The following is a 16,614-nucleotide window of genomic DNA, read 5'->3' as shown; positions in this document are numbered from 1 at the left end:
TACAATGGTGTTGGTATAATGACAAGTTGGACTGAGCTGGATTTGTTATTATATTCCCTTTTCCTGCTGACTTGAAAAGAAATTAACGTTAAGGCCTTGAGAAGCTCCCACACTGACGCACAGGGCCCCTGGGCAAACCTGTACTTTCCGAGCAGCCTGGAAGGGGCTGACCTCAGCGAGGCAGTGGGACCAGACCAGGGCCTGCGGCACATGCCCCAGGCCGGGCCTGGGGCTAACATACCAGAGTCCAGCTCCACCCCAAACGTCAAGGGTGGAAGGAGAAACCCAAACAAGGTGAGGAGCCCAAGAGCAAATCCCCCCCAAAGCCAGTGTGACCCTCAATGGACTCCCACCCAAGAAGCTTATGTTCTCCCCCAACTTGTCCCAAACCAACTTAATGATGAGAAGCTGAGGCGTGAGCCTGTGCGGAGCACTAGTCTGGTTTTTCAGGCGGAGCCCTTGTTTGAAAATGGCAAACCCAGTCCAAGTTGCTTTAGTTAAAAGAGGGGATTTATCACCAGGCTTCAGGGTGTCTCAGGGATGCCAAAGGCAGAAAAACACTGTCCTTTTGAGAAGGACAGGGACCAGGAGCTGGAGAGCCGGAATCCGTGGGCACAGTCTCCCTTTCTTGTCTCTGTGTCTGTGTACCTTTCATTCTTCTTCCTCTGACCAACCCGCCCAGGGGCCAACATGGCTGCCCCCTAGCTCCCCAGTCCAAGTGACACGTGGGACACACTCTCAGCCACCACCCACCGTGCTGCCTCTTCATCTGGAATTCCTAACCACGGAGAGAAAAGAGGATTGGCCCAGTTTGGGTCAGGGGTCCTGCCACAAAGGCAGGGACGCCCAGCGCAAACACTTCTGGGTGCCTTGGCCCTGCAGGTTAGAGAGGAGTTTATAGAGGGCTGCGGTGGGCGCTCACAGTGAACTGGGAGGCCCCCTCAGAAGGCCCAGCAGTTTCAGAAGCAGAAGAAATGAATGCCGAGCGGCAACAAAGAGGCATCCAGTTTGCTGATGGGGTCCAACCAGGGGAGGCTGGTGGCGGGAGAGCCATCTTGGCACAACTGTCATCGCGGGTGTCATACACAATCCTTCGGCCAGAGTGTGACATTTACCCAACAGCTGTCCTGGGGGTCCTGGTCACAAACACAAGACGAGGACCTGCCCACCCAGAGCCCTGGGGCTGCAGGACTCCCATTTGAGCATGGACATGGCCTCCTGTCCAGGCTGAGAGTGGCTACCTTCCAGATGCCCCAAATCTGCAGACCCCTCGGTGGGGCACAGAGAGAGGCACGCAGACCAGGGCTGGGCCGGCTACAGATGCAGGCCGGAGAGGCATCAGCTCCATGCTCAGCAGTAGCAGGGCCTCCCAGCCAAGAAAAGTTGCAGCCAACATACCAGCATCCCAGACGCCGAGCAGATGACGCTCCTCCTCTGCCATCTCTCCCAGGGAGCCTGCCAAGTCCCCAGGCCCAGCCAGTGCTGACATTTAAAGCAAAGTGTGTGTCAACCATATTCAACAATATTCCAAGCTGTGGGTTATTAAGTGCAGGGTACATGGACCACAGCAATTAAACTGAGATTAGGGAGCAACAAAGCCAGGGTCCCAGGCTGTGAATGCTGTAACATACTGAGGCCTGACTATTACAAAGGGTGAATCGGGGGCATGGCCTTCAAAAACAATCACCCAGCCCCCCTACACTCACCCCACCCTTTACTTGATTTTTTCTCCTTTTGACAATCTGGCATCCTCAGGAAGACATAGCTTACACTTGGCATCCAATAATGAACGTGGACTGCCAGGTAGGGGGGACGCCCAGAGCTCCAGAGGCAGGGACAGTGGCCATTCTCGGCCAGCCAGGGTCAGGCACCCTGTAGACACCGGGCACCCTCCGAGGCACAGCTGGAGGCCCTACAGGCAGGACCAGCCAGGAAACTCCCAAGTAGCGTCAGCCCCATCCAATACCTGCCAGGCAGAGCAGAAGGTTAGGGGAGGGCTTCCTGGCCCTGGGGTGCACATCACGTGTCTTGAGATGAGCACACACTGCCCTTTGAGTCACTGGTTCCCGCCCTCTGGGCCCCAGGGCCATGGTCTTGCCAACAGCCTGTTGGCCTGCTGTCCAGCCCTTCGGCCAGCCCGACGTTCAGACACTGCTTCGGTGTGGGTGGAAAATGGGGTGGCCAGAGAGGGCTCTTTTCCTAGGTCTGGGTCTGAGCCCTGAGCTCTCAGAGAGTTGCCTTTTACTCCAAGATGTCCCTATGCCCAGAGATGAGCTCAGCTCCAGAGCCCATTTCCCCGGGAGCCTCAGGGGTCAAGGACACAGAAGTTGAGTCAGTCCAACTGCAATTCAGATTCTGGTCCTGCCTCTGGCTCACTACCTGGCCTTGAGCAAGTGAGGTGCCTTCTCTAAGCCTTAGTTTCTTCATCTATCAAATGGCCTAATAACAGGCTCTCTTTGGGTACGTGCATATATGTACATATTGACAGTCGGGGACGGATTCAGCAGTGTTGGTTGTTATTATATTATTCCTGGAGACCCTGCATTGACTTGTATCACCCCCGACCATTAGGGTGGGTTTATATTCTGGGCTGTTAGACAAAATATAAACTTTTGCCAAGGGGATCCTTCCATGGCCAGTGGCCTGCTTTGTAAACACGTCGCTTGCCTGTCCTCCCTCTGGTCTACTCCATAGTGGTGTGGAGTGGGGGCTGCTGAACCTGCAGGTTGTCTGTGGATCTTCGACTTTATGAAAACTGGCTGCCAAGGAGTGAGCAGAATGGAGGGCCAGGTAGGAGTCTGCAGGGTATTCCACTGAGCGTCTCAGGTAGTTCTTAGAAGAAACAGCATCCTCTCTGTGGCTCAGGCTCCCTCCAGACAGCTGGACATGGCTGCAGCTTCCCCTAGGTGCCCCCGGTCCCTGGGCTTGGGAATCAGCCCAGAGAGCCGAGAGTGCGAGCTGCTCCCAGCTGCTCCTACTTTCTAAGCAAGCTCAGGGCCCCCTGTGTGGCATCTCAGCCCTTCCTCTAGCCAAGTCCATCTCCTGCATTCACTCCCTCTGTTGAAAACACTTGAAGACTTCATAGGTTTCTGGCTGGACCCTGACTAATCCTCTCCCCTCTCCTAGTATTCAGGTCCCACAGAACTCCTCAGCGTTTTGACTTTTAATGGTGAACGTGCCAAAATGCACACCGGATGGTAAGCTCTATGGGGGGAGGACCTGGGGCTGTTTGGTTAACCCTAGCATTCTCAAAGCCCATAAGAGTGCTGACACATAGTAGGCCCATGCACTAAACTCTGAACTAAATGGATAAACCAGCAATCGAAGAAGGGGCCCATGGGAGGCAGCCCGTTTGAGGGCTGATCATGATCGTTGTTGAATTGATTGAGGGAACAGCTAGACTTCTGGCTCAGCTGTTCCTTTATGAGTAGGAATAGTCATGATGGGGTTTAGAGAGTTAAAGAAGCAGATTCCATCTAAGCTTCCGGAAAAGCCAAAATTGCCCTCTGGACTGAGTCAGTCAGACGGAGCCCGCTCTTAGACAAGCTACAAGGACGAACGAACCGCACTCTGTCGCCTCAGTCCTAATTGGACATTCCACCTACCCACATTTTCTTTCCTTCCTTTGCTCCTTAAGGGGGGTGAGGGGGGCTGGAGACCATCTTGTTTTATTTAACATATCCTTATAAATTGCTAAAGTCCTTTCCGGTTGGAGGCAGATCTGAACAAATGAGTCCAATAATAATGTAACCCAGAGACACAGTGGGCCGGGGAAATGGTTGAACCCAATGCACTGGGCCTATTTGCAAATGGGTCCCTGAGGTTAAGACACCACTGGCCAAACGTTTGGAGCATTTTTTGGTTCTGAGTGGTCAGGAAGGATGAGGAGTCTCTGCCCCAAACTGAGTAAGTTCCAAACTATAAAAGCTTGGCTCAGCCATAAAGAGGTATATTATTTGGTGTCCCCAGGAAGGGGGCAGAGGGGTCCTCAGGCTGCCATCCAGATTCTTAGCAGTCCCACCCCCAGCCACAATGAAGCAGAATTAGAAGGGCCTTAGGCTCTATCTCTGCTCTGGATCCCAACTTATCTGCCCCTTGACCTACCCAGCAGAGCCCTGCTCTTAGCTAGCTAGCACTCTAGAAATCTTCTGATAAACTAATTCATACTAAAGTGTGAATAGTCCTGCGTGCGCTGATGGTATTTGCATGGGAGTGTAAAGGGCACCTTAAAATCCAGGTCCCTTGGGAAAGGTTCCAGATACCATCAATGGAGCTGTGGTTGGGGAGATTTCTAGAAGAGAGGATGACAGTCCCTTGACTTACCCTCCAAAGTGCCCTTCCTGGTTGCAGTTCAGACACAGCAGAACCTCGGGCAAGCTACATCCTCTTCCTAAGACCCAGATTTTCCATCTGTTACTTGAGTGGGTTGAATAAAGTGGCCTCTTAGGTCTCTTAAGTCAAAAGTTGATTCCTTGAATGAGTTGAATGAGTTTCTTGATTCCTTGAATTTCTTAGCAGGACATTTAAATCCTTCTGTAATATGCCCTGAACTCAACTTTATTGTCCATTTCTCCCCTTGCAGAAGCAGGACAGATCACATTAACAATGCCATTGATAATCACATCAGATTGCTGGTGTTTCTTGAGTACTTATCACGCACCAGGCCTTACTTCAAGCACTTTTTCCATTTGCTCCTCACAACAGCCCAAATAATATCATTCCCATTTTACAGATGCACAAACAAAAGTTCAAGTCACTTGCCCACTCAGCAAGCGAGGGCTGAGCCTAGGGTTCAAAGTCAAGCAGTCCCTGTCCTAAGCCACGACACTATGCTGGGTAGGCCTGTCCCCTGGACAAGCCACAGGTCTCCCTCTCACTGTGCAGATGTGACAAGTGGGCTCGGAGAGGCGAAGTGAAGGTGAAGCAAGCACTCGGGGGCCTCTGAAGCACGTCCCCTGGGCTCTATCCTGTTCCCACGGGAGCCCAAGACCCCAAGGCCCCCATCACCCTGGAACTGCACACCTCTCTCTCTCCTGTTAGACTACACTTCCTGACCTGCCTCCCCATTGCTTGTCTGGAAAAGCAGCAGGAGACCCGGCAAAGAAGGGGAAAGGGGTCTGGAAGAGGTAGCAAAGGCAGCAAGTTGCTCCTTTTCCATGAAAATAGAAATGAAGAAAGCCAAAAGTCTTCTAATCTGACCCAGAAAATAAACTTCCTTTCTTCTGGGCTGGCGCAGTGAATGCCAAGTTCCACCTCAGGCCTTTAAAAAAATAATAAGAGAGAAGCAAACCAAACCAAACACAACTAAGCCTTAAACCCCTCTATGATTCCGTTTATAATGAAAACATCGACTTCCCCTCTCCCCTGGTGGGGAGAATTGCTGTGGTTAAAGAAGCTGTTTTCACAGTCAGCTAATTACCCCCTTAAAAGATGGCTGCTGATCTAACTTCCCGCCCTCTGCTTGGCCTGAGTGGTCCCTGACTTGGCTCCACGAGGTTGAAGGCAAGAGAACCAGGCACTGGAGGGGTGGGAAAGGGCAGGGTGGAAGCACTCGGCACCCCCACCTCTCAGAGCCTGGGGCAAGGGCCCCGGCAGCAGAAAGCCTGGTTTCCACACCTGCCCGTGCCACCTCCTGTCTGCATGCAGGGCCTTCCTGAGGCTCAGTGTCCTTGCTCGTGAAATGGGGACACAGACGGTGCCATTAGAGAGGACAGGGAAAGTCCAGAGCGAGCGCCCAGTAAGTCATCCCTCTCTTTCCGGCCTGCTCTTCCTCTCCTTCCTGGACCACATGACACAGAAGAGCCTGGCTGGGCCGCTGCCGTTTGCAGCAGATTCTTCCCCAGTTATAATCGTCGAGATCCTCATAACGAGCATTAAATGAGCAGCGCCGGCCAGAATGTGCCTTCAGTGGTTTGTAGCTGGTATCTGACTTAACCCCTAGGGACCAGCTTAGGAGACAAGTCCTATTATTATGCCCATTTTACAGAAGAAGCAACTGAGGCTCAGAAAGGGGAACTGGTTCAACTCGGAAGTGCTGTAGTAGAATTGTAACTCAGTTGTTAGATTCCACTGCCCACCAGTCCCATCCTGGGGAAACCGCATTTTCCGTGTGTGTTCTTTCTAAGTTTCGTAAGCGTAGAGGAGACGTGGATTTGCCCTCTAGCCTCTAGTTTTTTTTAAATATTTTTCTCCTTAATAGTAGTTATCTTTTGTTTTGCTCTTTTACTTTTCTCCTCTGAAAGAGTTTTTCAACTTGATCTTCCATCTTTTCTATTAAATTTTTGTGGGGGGTTTTGTTTTCCTATCATATTTTCAGTTTCTAAGAACTTTCTCTCGTTCCTCACTAGTTGACTTCACAGGTATATTCTATTGCCACTCTGGAGATGTTATAGTTATTTGTTTTATTCTTCTGGATTCTGTATCATCTTTGTTTCCTGCCTTCGTTATTGTTTCAGAGGTGGGCCGGCGTCTTTGTTTTTCCACGCTGAACACTATTCTCGAATGCGTGAAGATCCTTTCGTATATTGCAGAGAGGGTCTCAGAAAAGGGAGGGGGAAGCTGCGTGTTTTGACAATTGATCAAAGGCCATATTTTGCTTTTGGAGACGCCCTATGTCAACATCTCTTAGTCTTTCCTTGGGGGCCACTCGTATTCTTCAGAGGAGAACCTTCTGCCTCCTGTGGGGGATGGGGGGGCAGTGGGGAAACAAAGGAGGGGTATGAGGCAGGCAACTGAACTCAACAAGCAGGAGAGAAATCGACCACTTCATGTTTGAAACACGGTGTGTTATTGGGGTTTTCTGGGAAAACACTGCAAACGGGGAAAAGGGGAAAATGGGTATCTTATTGGTATTTTGGTTAAAACGTATTCTTGTCTGAAAACTCCAACACTTGTATCTACACTTTCACTGTTGTCACTTCCATCTCCGATGGCATCTAGTACGCTGTTCGATTCCTGTGACATTCTCCCCTTGAAACCTTTGGAGAAGCACAAATATTGGGAATTAATATATAAGTGTTTGGAGTTGAAACAAGTGTTTCAGGATTTCTTCTTTATGTTTCCATCTTTGAAACCCCATCATTTGCTGTTTTGCTTTAGTGTTACGATTTTCTGCTGTACAAGTGAACGGTGTTTATTGCGGAGGTCTAGACCAGGACTCGGCGAAAACTGTTTGTGTGAAGAGCCAGCGACCAAGTACTCTGGCTTTTGCAGGCCGGATGGTCTCGGTGGCCTCTACTCAACTCTGCTGTTATATTCGGAAATTAGACTGGCTGTGCTCCAATCAAACTTTACTTATGAACACAGCTGATGGTCCAAATTTGGTTTGTCAGCCACAGTGTGCTGACCCCTATCCTGGAGAATATGGATTACTAAAACAAAAAATAAATAAATTACCTGGAATCCTACCACTCAAAGATAACCGACGTTAGAATTTGGGTATGTATCTTCCCAATGTTACTCTTTGCATATTTATTTTATTTTAAAAATGGAATCATTATCTATCTACCATTCTAATCTGTTTTTCTTACTTAATATTATAAGTATGTTTATGTCATTAAACTCTCTTCCATAATATTACTTTTAATAGCTGTAAAATATTCCATTACATAGATGTACCACAATTCAATTTATACAGCTCTTCTTCTTTTGCATGACACCCCCCCAGTTTCCAGTTACCCCGTAAGGAAGCAGGGCTGACCTGTACTGCTGTGTGCGAGCCGACCCACACCAGTGCTCTACAGGGTGCATTTCTTTCGATTACTCGGTGCCTTGCCAAGCCAGTCAGTAAGTATGTTTAAGATCAACCCTATAAACAATATGAGAGTAGTATCATCAGAACTAAGTCTCAGTGAAATTTAATAATTATTTACTGAGAATAAATCCCTGTAAAAGGACTTGCTGCTTACTAAGTATCAACCTTCTTTTGACACTTTAGACAAGCACTGTAAAATCAACTCGGGAAAGGCTACACCAACTTGTATTCCTACCCGCAGAATAGAAGAGTCCCTTTTTTCTACAAAGGACATTTTCAATAAGCAAATTTCACAAGTGATCGTGAAATCTTAAATCCCTAAGTAATATCCAGGACCAAGGACCAGTCGCCTCCTCCTCTTGAACGTTGCTGAAACTCTGTTAACACACCCCAGGCTCGCAGCCTTCAACTGAGCCTTTCCCCGACGCGCTCCGCGGACACTCATCTCGGGAGGTCTGCTCAGAAAGACGGATCTGCTGCCGGACAAGTGAAGGAGATGCTACATACTGTCACGCCTTCTGTGAGAGTCCCAGAGCTCACAGACACATTAAAAGCACTAAGAACACCTGCTGACCACTTCGCACCATTTACCTCTTTAGGAATTTTCCAAATATAATCCTTTCAGTAATGCCCATTGGAGGCTCAAATGATTACTTGTTGAGAACGAGTGTGAGGAATCTACTCTAATGTGTGGCCAGAAAGTGTCGTCTTACAGTTGAACAATTGCACACCCAATAATCCTGCCACTGCACAGCACGGCAAACATAAAACGAAACAAAGAATTAAGACTATTAGCAAGTAATAGGAAAACTTTTGTGTGAAGACAAGCTAAGAACAAATGAAAAGTACTAATTCCGGGGACAGGATGATATAGGGACCTAGCTCATTGGGCAAGGTACTTAACATATCCTGAGACAAGAAGTGGGCAGCCCACAGAGCACAAGGGACATCATTCAGCCTTCTCAGGGGACAGCCAAGTTGAGGAACTCATTACCCCCTCAAGTTCAAGGAACATTTAGGCGAGTTAGTGGGTGTCAGGTTCATGGTAGATGATTTGAGGAAAGCTCAGGATTTGGGAAAAGGAAACATTGCTGACCTTTTGGAAACTGACATCACAGAGGAAATTAGTCTTGTCTGGAGTCCACCAGTTGTCACCTTGTCCTTTTCTTAAAGGTCTCTGAAGGGAGTTCCCTGCACCCCTCGATAACCTCCCTCGTGCTCTTCCATCACGAACTGCGAGGAAAGATCATCTTCATGCCCATCCGAAGTCTTCACCTTCTTTCCTGCCAGGATTGGAAAATAACAACTGAGAATTCTACTTCTTTGATTCATCGATGTAAGGGGTGTCTAAGCTTTTGGCGTCTCTGGGCCACACTGGAAGAAGAAGAGTTGTCTTGGGCCACACACTAAATACACTGTGACACGTAATCACAAAAAGAAGTCTCATGATGTGTTAAGTAAATGTACGGTTTTGTGTTGGGCCACATTCACAGCCGTCCTGGGCTGCACGTGGCCTGAGGGCTGCGGGTTGGACACCCCTGGATCAGAGGGGACAATGAAGAGTATGAGGAAGATCCTGAAAACTCACTCTTACCATTGACTTTCTGATAACCTTCCTGGGGTAACTTTGAATTTTGGAACTTTTAGCAAAACATGCCTAAGCACCACACCTAAAAAAGGACTGGCTCCCCAAGACTTCCTCCTGCTTTCAATGATTCCTGAGGAATATAAGTCCCAATAAGATGATATGCATTCAAGTGTGTATGTCCTCTCTCTGGAGGCCTCTTTCCTAACAGGACATCTCACAAGGCCACCAGCACCAGACAGCCCAAAGTTTGTGGGCACCGTGGCCACACCATAACGCAGGAGACTTCCCTGGAGGTCAATTCCAAGGCCCTCTACTGAACTTCCTAATGTTCTCAGCCTAGATGGAGCATCTAGGAAGGCCTATCCTTCTCTCATGGAAAGACATTGTCTAATCCAACCCATTTCATCTCATACATGCAAGAAACAAACCAGAGATGGGAAGGAATTTCCCCGAAGGTGCAGAGTTACTGAGGAGCATGGCTGGGGATAGGACCATGGGTCTTCTTCTGCAGACACTCCATCTATTGTATCTCCTCTCTTCCTCTCTGCACTGAGCATCTTATGCCAACTCTATTAGGGGCAGTTGATGGGTCAGACAGGCCTAGAAATCTCTCAAAGATGGAATTCCTGGACTTCCAGTCTGTAGAAACAATGGAAATCCCATTCTGGGTTTTGAGGCCTTTGTCTTGGGTATGTTAAGAGTTAAAGCTTTCGGCTGGATGTGAATGCTTCCAGAACACACTCTCCAACTGCCTAGCAAGACCCTTCCAAAAATGCCCCCCTTAATTAGGCAGAAAGCATCTTTCTTGCTAGGCTGCCAAATAACATTGCAGGCACTGAAGCAAAACTGGGACGTGTTTCCTTCTCTTGCCTCGACTGCGCAACCTTAGTTTGGTTTTAAATTTCTCCATTCTCCATGGATATTGGCAACGCTGGATTAGTAATGCTAAAAAATTTATCTTTACAACCTATTGTCTTAGGTAAGATTGTATCAACGGCTCCAGATGGACCAATCTCTAAGAATAATTTCACTTCGCCTTATCATTGACAGGAATCACATTTACATATTCTACTGGTGGGCGAGATAATGCAGAGATGATTAATGTCCCTTGATGTACAGATACCTGTAGACTATTTGATCAATGTCTCCCCAAGAAAGTGTCTTTCATTCTGATTTGCTCAAAGTCCAAAAACGCACTGTGATTAATGTAACTAAATGTGTGGGGTCGGTGGAAGCTGCAGGCTCTGAGCCTGCATCCCCGCCACACTAAAGAGAGGTCACAGGGGGACTGGATTAGTCATATGGAGAAAAAGTGTGTGGGGTGCGCGCGCGCGTGTGTGACTTCAAATGTCCCCTAAAAGAAAGAGGCAGAATCTCCCCCTGGGATTGCTCTTGCAGAGTCTCTGTCGGGAGAAAGAGACTCCGTCTGTTAATGCCACTGTCCCTCCCGTTTAGGAAACCAAGTGGATCGGGTGCTGTGTGCTGTGTTGCAGTTGGGAGATACTCTAATTTATTTTGCACTTTTGTTAACCAGAAATATCTGGCCTCTCCAAGTTATCCCTTAGAGAGGGGCTGGGACCAGCTGGAACAATGCTACAAAAGGCATGGAGTTAGACATTATGCATTGTTTCCTTAACCCTAAAGGCTGACTTAAGTATTTCCTCTGAGAGGCCTTTGGAGATGACTCCAAGTTGGGGTGCCAGTGGCTGGCATCGGGATGGCAGGGAGGTAAAATGGGGACACCAGGGTCAGCCTGCACTGCATTAGGTCCCGGCTCTTCCTCAAGCTGAGTGATGGACGCCAAGGCGTGTGCCCAACCCTCTCGTGCCTCAGTTTACTCAACTGTAACCCAGGACTGATCATCGGAAGTACTCTTCGGGTGGCTGGCAAGCTTAAATGCAGAAACATCTTTAATGTGCTTAGTTCAGTGTTTGGCACTTAGCAAGAATTCAATAAATTCTCGCTATTGTTATTGTCATTATTCATTCTAAAAATAGCTTGTTGAAATGTCTCATACTGGTGCGTGTCTCAAGCAGGGCTTTGTGCAAACAATGAGGCTTTCTTCAGGTACTGCCTGGCTGGGTTCCTCCTGCGAGGAGATCTATTTTCCATTGGAAAATATTTTTAAGGAAATTATATTCAATTCAAGTACATTTACATAATAATATGCATATCTGAAACCTGACTAAGCCAGGCTGCCCCTAGCTGTGGGAGCTGAGGAGGCCATATCTAGGAATACAAATTACTTCAGGAATATGTCTCCATACCCTGGCCTGCTCCTGAGGAGCACACCCCGGTCCTCGTTAAATGGCCACACTGGGAGATACTAGAGGAACTAAGAAAGAAAATCCAGAACCACATACTGTGGTCAAATCCAGAAGACAGCATGTGGGAAGGATGAACTTGAGGTGAGAGTGGTGGGGACTTCTCAAAGCAGAGTGTAGGGGCCGGGAAAAGCTTTCGCACTGTCCGTTCGTTCCCTTGAACATGCATTCATTCGGCAACCGTTACTAAATGCCACGTTCAGCTCTAGGCCTTGGGGAAGTGTAGTAAACAGGTCAGGCCATGTGTCTGCTCCCCGGAGGCTGACATCCCAGCAGTGAGAACGGAGAGGACCAGCAAACAATAAATAAAGTTATTTCGGCAAGGCACGCGTTCGGTGAGGAAGAGGGAGCGGGTCTGTTCCTTGCTCTCAGAGCAACGAGCAGGTACTTCACAGAGAAGCAGCCATCGGAAGGGCCTGTATTCCGCTCTCCTCTGTTCTGCTTGGCACGGCTTTGGAACAACCCCACCCTCGCTGAAGATTCTTCGTTTTGGAACGTGAGACCCAAAATTCCAAGTTCCCAACACAAAATCCTTTGAAAGGCAGGCCACCCGACAGTCATTCAATCTAGCTCAGGTTTCACAAACACCCAGTATGCCTGCTGCGGGGCTCCCCTGTGCAGAGTCCATGGCAGACATCACCAATCCAACGAGATGGGGCCTCAGCCACAGCCGAACTGCGGGCAGACCCCGTCCATCAGTCAGAGTGGGCACGAGAGGGCTAGCCCTTGGCCTCTAACAGGACGAGCTTATGGAAGTTACAGAAGATACAAGCCCTCCGTTGCTCATCGACACCATCAGAAGAGGAAGTTACGGCCCTACGGGAGAAAGGGAGAGACTGCTCTATGACGGCATGCGTCACACCCAAGCTGCCCTTCCCACAGCCAGTCCCCTGTCCGTGCACCACCTCCCACACCGACGACGGTCCAGGGCTCCCCACTGGAACCCTCAGGGCCCCGCAAGGCCAGACACTGTGGCTGGCTCATGCCACCCTAGCACACGAATGCCGCTCTCTGAACTCCCATCCCCGGGCAGCACCGCATGGACCATGGAGCCAAATCCACCCAAGTTTAAATCCTCACTCCATCTTTGCCTTAACCTCTCTGCGCCTTAGCTCCCTCATATATACGATGGTGGAGAGGACAGTCTTCAACAAACAGGGCGACCATCCAAAGTACTTGCGGAGCTTTGCGTGTAGTTAGCTCTCAGTAAATGATACTTATTGTCGTCATTATGGCTGTTATCTGTTAGCAGGACAGCAAGCGAGAGAGCTGCGACAGAGCTTCGCCGAAATGAAAATGCCTATTGCCTGCTAAATAATGCGGAGTCTTTGCCCTTTCAGACGGGGAAGGTTTAGAAGAAGGTTTATGTGATTTTGCATTTTTCTCCAACAGGGAGAGAGGCCCAGGAGGCAGGGCGGCAGCAGGGGGATGTGTCTTTAGCAAAAATAAAAAAAAATAAAGAAAAACACATTCCATAAATGGGAAAATTATTTAAATAAGCAATCCCGAGGAAAAAAATACGGAAGTCAATTTTATTCATAAAACAACTGATTTATAGCATTCTAGCTAAGAGCAGCTTTTAACTCAAGCCTCTGAGATCCTATTTATTATTCACAAAATATTCAAGATTAATAAAAGTATCTTTAATACTAATATAGCAGCAAGAGCTAATATATGTAAAATAATTATTATGAAGAGTATTATCAATATTTGGGGGAATAATGTACATGCATAATGAATGAATTTTGCCCCTGGGTTTAGGCTTATATCTTGGCCTGATTTTGCATGGAGAAATTCTGCATTATAATGAAAGGCAAAATGATCACACATTATAACTGCGAGTTTTTTATCACTGCTTAGAAGGATCCTAAAACTGTCACCGAAACAGGAAAGAAATATTTATGTCGCATATAAGCGTGCGCACGGTGAGATTTATCATTCTTGGGGTGGTGGTAAATACCCAAACACCCAACTGCTTTCAAAATGACGATTATCAGCCCTGAAGAAATACACAGAAATTTTTAATAGCCAACTACCATACAAATTTACCAAATTTTAAGCAAAGGAAGGGTATTGTAGGTTAATTTTTTCAGTCCTAACGTGCCTGAGTCTGAAGCCCTCAGGCATTTCTCAAACGGCCTGTACGAACAGAATCAAACAAAGCTGTTTCAGGGTCAGGAGCCACGGAGGGCCTTTCAGAATTTAACGGGAGCTCTTCCCCACCTCCACCCTCACTCCAAACTTCCCGAGTAAAGAACTCGATTCAACAAACACATGGGCATCTCTCCTGGCATCAAATCCCACGAAAATGCAAAGAAAAAGTAGGCAGCGTTTCTTTCCTCTGGGGCATAGAATCATAAAATAGCACAGGAAAAGGGGATCGCAGTGGTTCGCTCTCTCGCCTAGTCCCTTATTTTACAGATAAGAAAACTCAGGCCTCAACTCATCTAAGCCACATTTCCTTACTTCTACAGGAGGGAACTTTCCACCACCACACTGTCACCATGGTCACCAGGGCAGCCAGTGCAGAGGCAGTGTCTGTTGCCGATGTCCCCGTGAAATCTGCGCCTCCCCCACTGGGGCAGGCACGTGGGGACCAGGTGGAGGTTACCCTTCGCCACACCCCCCCGAGCAGATGCCGATTTGAACCGCACGTCAGCTGAGCACTGCGAGGCGCCCACGCTGCACGAAGCACAATGGTGGCCGCATTCGATTGAGACGTCACTCGCGCAGCCTCCTACCTGACACGGTCCCTAAGATGAGGCGAGTATGGTCAGTGCCACCAAAAGAAAACAAAAGCTTCCAAACATTCGCTAGCTCTGGAATTTATGCGTAAGAACTCGCGTTTGAGAGCTTTTATTTTTTATGGTAAATGACTACACTATAAATCTCATGAACTGCGTAAATCAGACTTGACTCGGGCCTCTTGAGTGAGGCTGGGACCGATTTATGGCAAAGCACAAGAGAAGAACAGTGTGGCTTGTTTTACCACCTGGAGTTTACACGCAGAGGGGTCGTGGGGAGCCTGACCTGTCCGGGCCTGGGAACAATCCACAAGGGCCGCAATAAATCCACCTGTGACTGGCAACCCACCTTGGGTTACAAACTTGGACTCAAATAACCCCCAAAATGAGCGTATTTTTGTGGGAGATGCTTCATGCTGGCAAATGGTGTTGAACTGGAAATCCAGTAGGACAGTCGCCATGCCTAGTGCCAAACACTGCTACTTGTTTTTAACAATAGCAAGAGTCCTTTGTGGACTTTGCCCATCTTTGTTATGGGGAAATTTGAGATCAACGTGAAACATTTTACATTTACGAATTTTGATGTTATGAAAATTTGCCTTCGAGAATCCCAAGTCACTGAAGGTCTCCAGTGAATCTTTTAAGTCATTTATTAAACAAATATTTAATGAATATCTACTCTGTGGTGGGTACCTCCTCTTGTGGAGTTTACCGTCTAGTGGGGGAGACAAAAACTTGTTTAAAATACATCAGATGAGGATAACTGCATAGAGAAAAACAGAAAGCGATGGGCTGCTTTATTAGACAGGACGGTCAGGGACTATCCCCCTGATGAGTGGACATTTAATCAGAGACCCGACTGAAGTGAGGAGCCAAGCGGATAAGAGGAGTGAGAACAACAAGCCAATGCAAAGGCCAGAGGCGGGAGGGAGGTCGACATCTTCAGGAACACCAAGGACACCGGGTGGCTGGAGTGGAATGAGTGGCAGTAATATGAGACGAGATCAGAGAGGTCACTGGGGCCAGACCTGTGGAAAAAGCTGGGCTTTAATGCTGAGTGAGCTGGGAAGCTCAAGAAACTTTGAGCAGAGGCGCGACACACTGTGACCTGTGTTTTGAAAGTATCCCTCTCTCAGTGGAGGACAGAGTGTTAGGAGGCAGGGATACAACCAGGAGACCAGTTAGCATACTACTGCATTGGTCCGAGCCGAAGGGGGACAGAGTCCCTTACTCTGCTCTGCTCTGCACTCATACCTCACGCACATTTCTCCCCAACCACTGGGACCACACTAAGAAAAACATAATCCCTGTGTAGTTAAACCTACACTGTGAGAGCTCTGGATAATTTGGAAAAAGAAGGGTTTCTGAAGCTTAGTCTTAAGTCCAGAGGATACAAGTCCTATTGAGACGAATCAAGGATAAGGCAGTTCCATTGGTTCAGGACTCGCTGGGACCAGGAAGCCCCGAGGACTGCAGGCTTCTTTCAGATGACTTACCTGAGAGCAATGTGTCACCTGGGGCTTCTGGCTCCCGGGGAGAGTCTGCTGCAGACCTGTTTACCAGTATGTCAAGAAAATCGCAGTAGAGACCTCGCTGGACTTACTTAAAGCCAAACTAGACTTCATGGCAAGAAGGGAGAGAAAGTAGCACAAAGAGGGAGAAGGTAGGGGCCTCTCTGCTAGGTCCTCTTCCAGCAAATTGGTTTCCAGTCATGTAAGCGCACTGCGAAGAACACTTAGGGGTGATTACGAAGAGAGGAAGGTTGTGGGGGGTGCGCCGCCCAGACAGTGAAGAATGGGGCCAAATGGGAGTGAATGGACAAATTAATGATTAAGGGAGATTTTTTTTCCTCTCGGAGTCGTGTCCAGCCTGGCCTCCCAGATTTGAGCCATCTTTCACTGTCAGGAGAGGCTGGGAGATTGATTCAATTAAGATTAGCAGAGTCGGAGAAATGGCATGGGTTAGTTGTGATTAGTGATGTCTTCTCTCTCATCTCTTGGCGATGGTGGCCTGGGCATGGGCGGTGTGTAGCCCTGTCGGGTCACGGGGAAGGCAAGGCAGGCTTCCAAAGCGGGGTTCGTGGACCAGACACCAGCGTGGAGAAGCAGCATTCCCCTGTTATTTTCTCCTGAGGTCTCTTTCATTTGTCCTTCTTGGCTGTGACTTTCTCATAATTAGTTCCTTCTTCTAAAGAAACAGGAAGGA

The sequence above is a fragment of the Desmodus rotundus genome, chromosome 12 (genome assembly GCF_022682495.2).
Source record: "Desmodus rotundus isolate HL8 chromosome 12, HLdesRot8A.1, whole genome shotgun sequence".
NCBI classification, from domain to species: domain Eukaryota; kingdom Metazoa; phylum Chordata; class Mammalia; order Chiroptera; family Phyllostomidae; genus Desmodus; species Desmodus rotundus.
The sequence above is the reverse complement of the archived record's forward strand: the minus strand, read 5'-3'. Positions refer to the sequence as shown.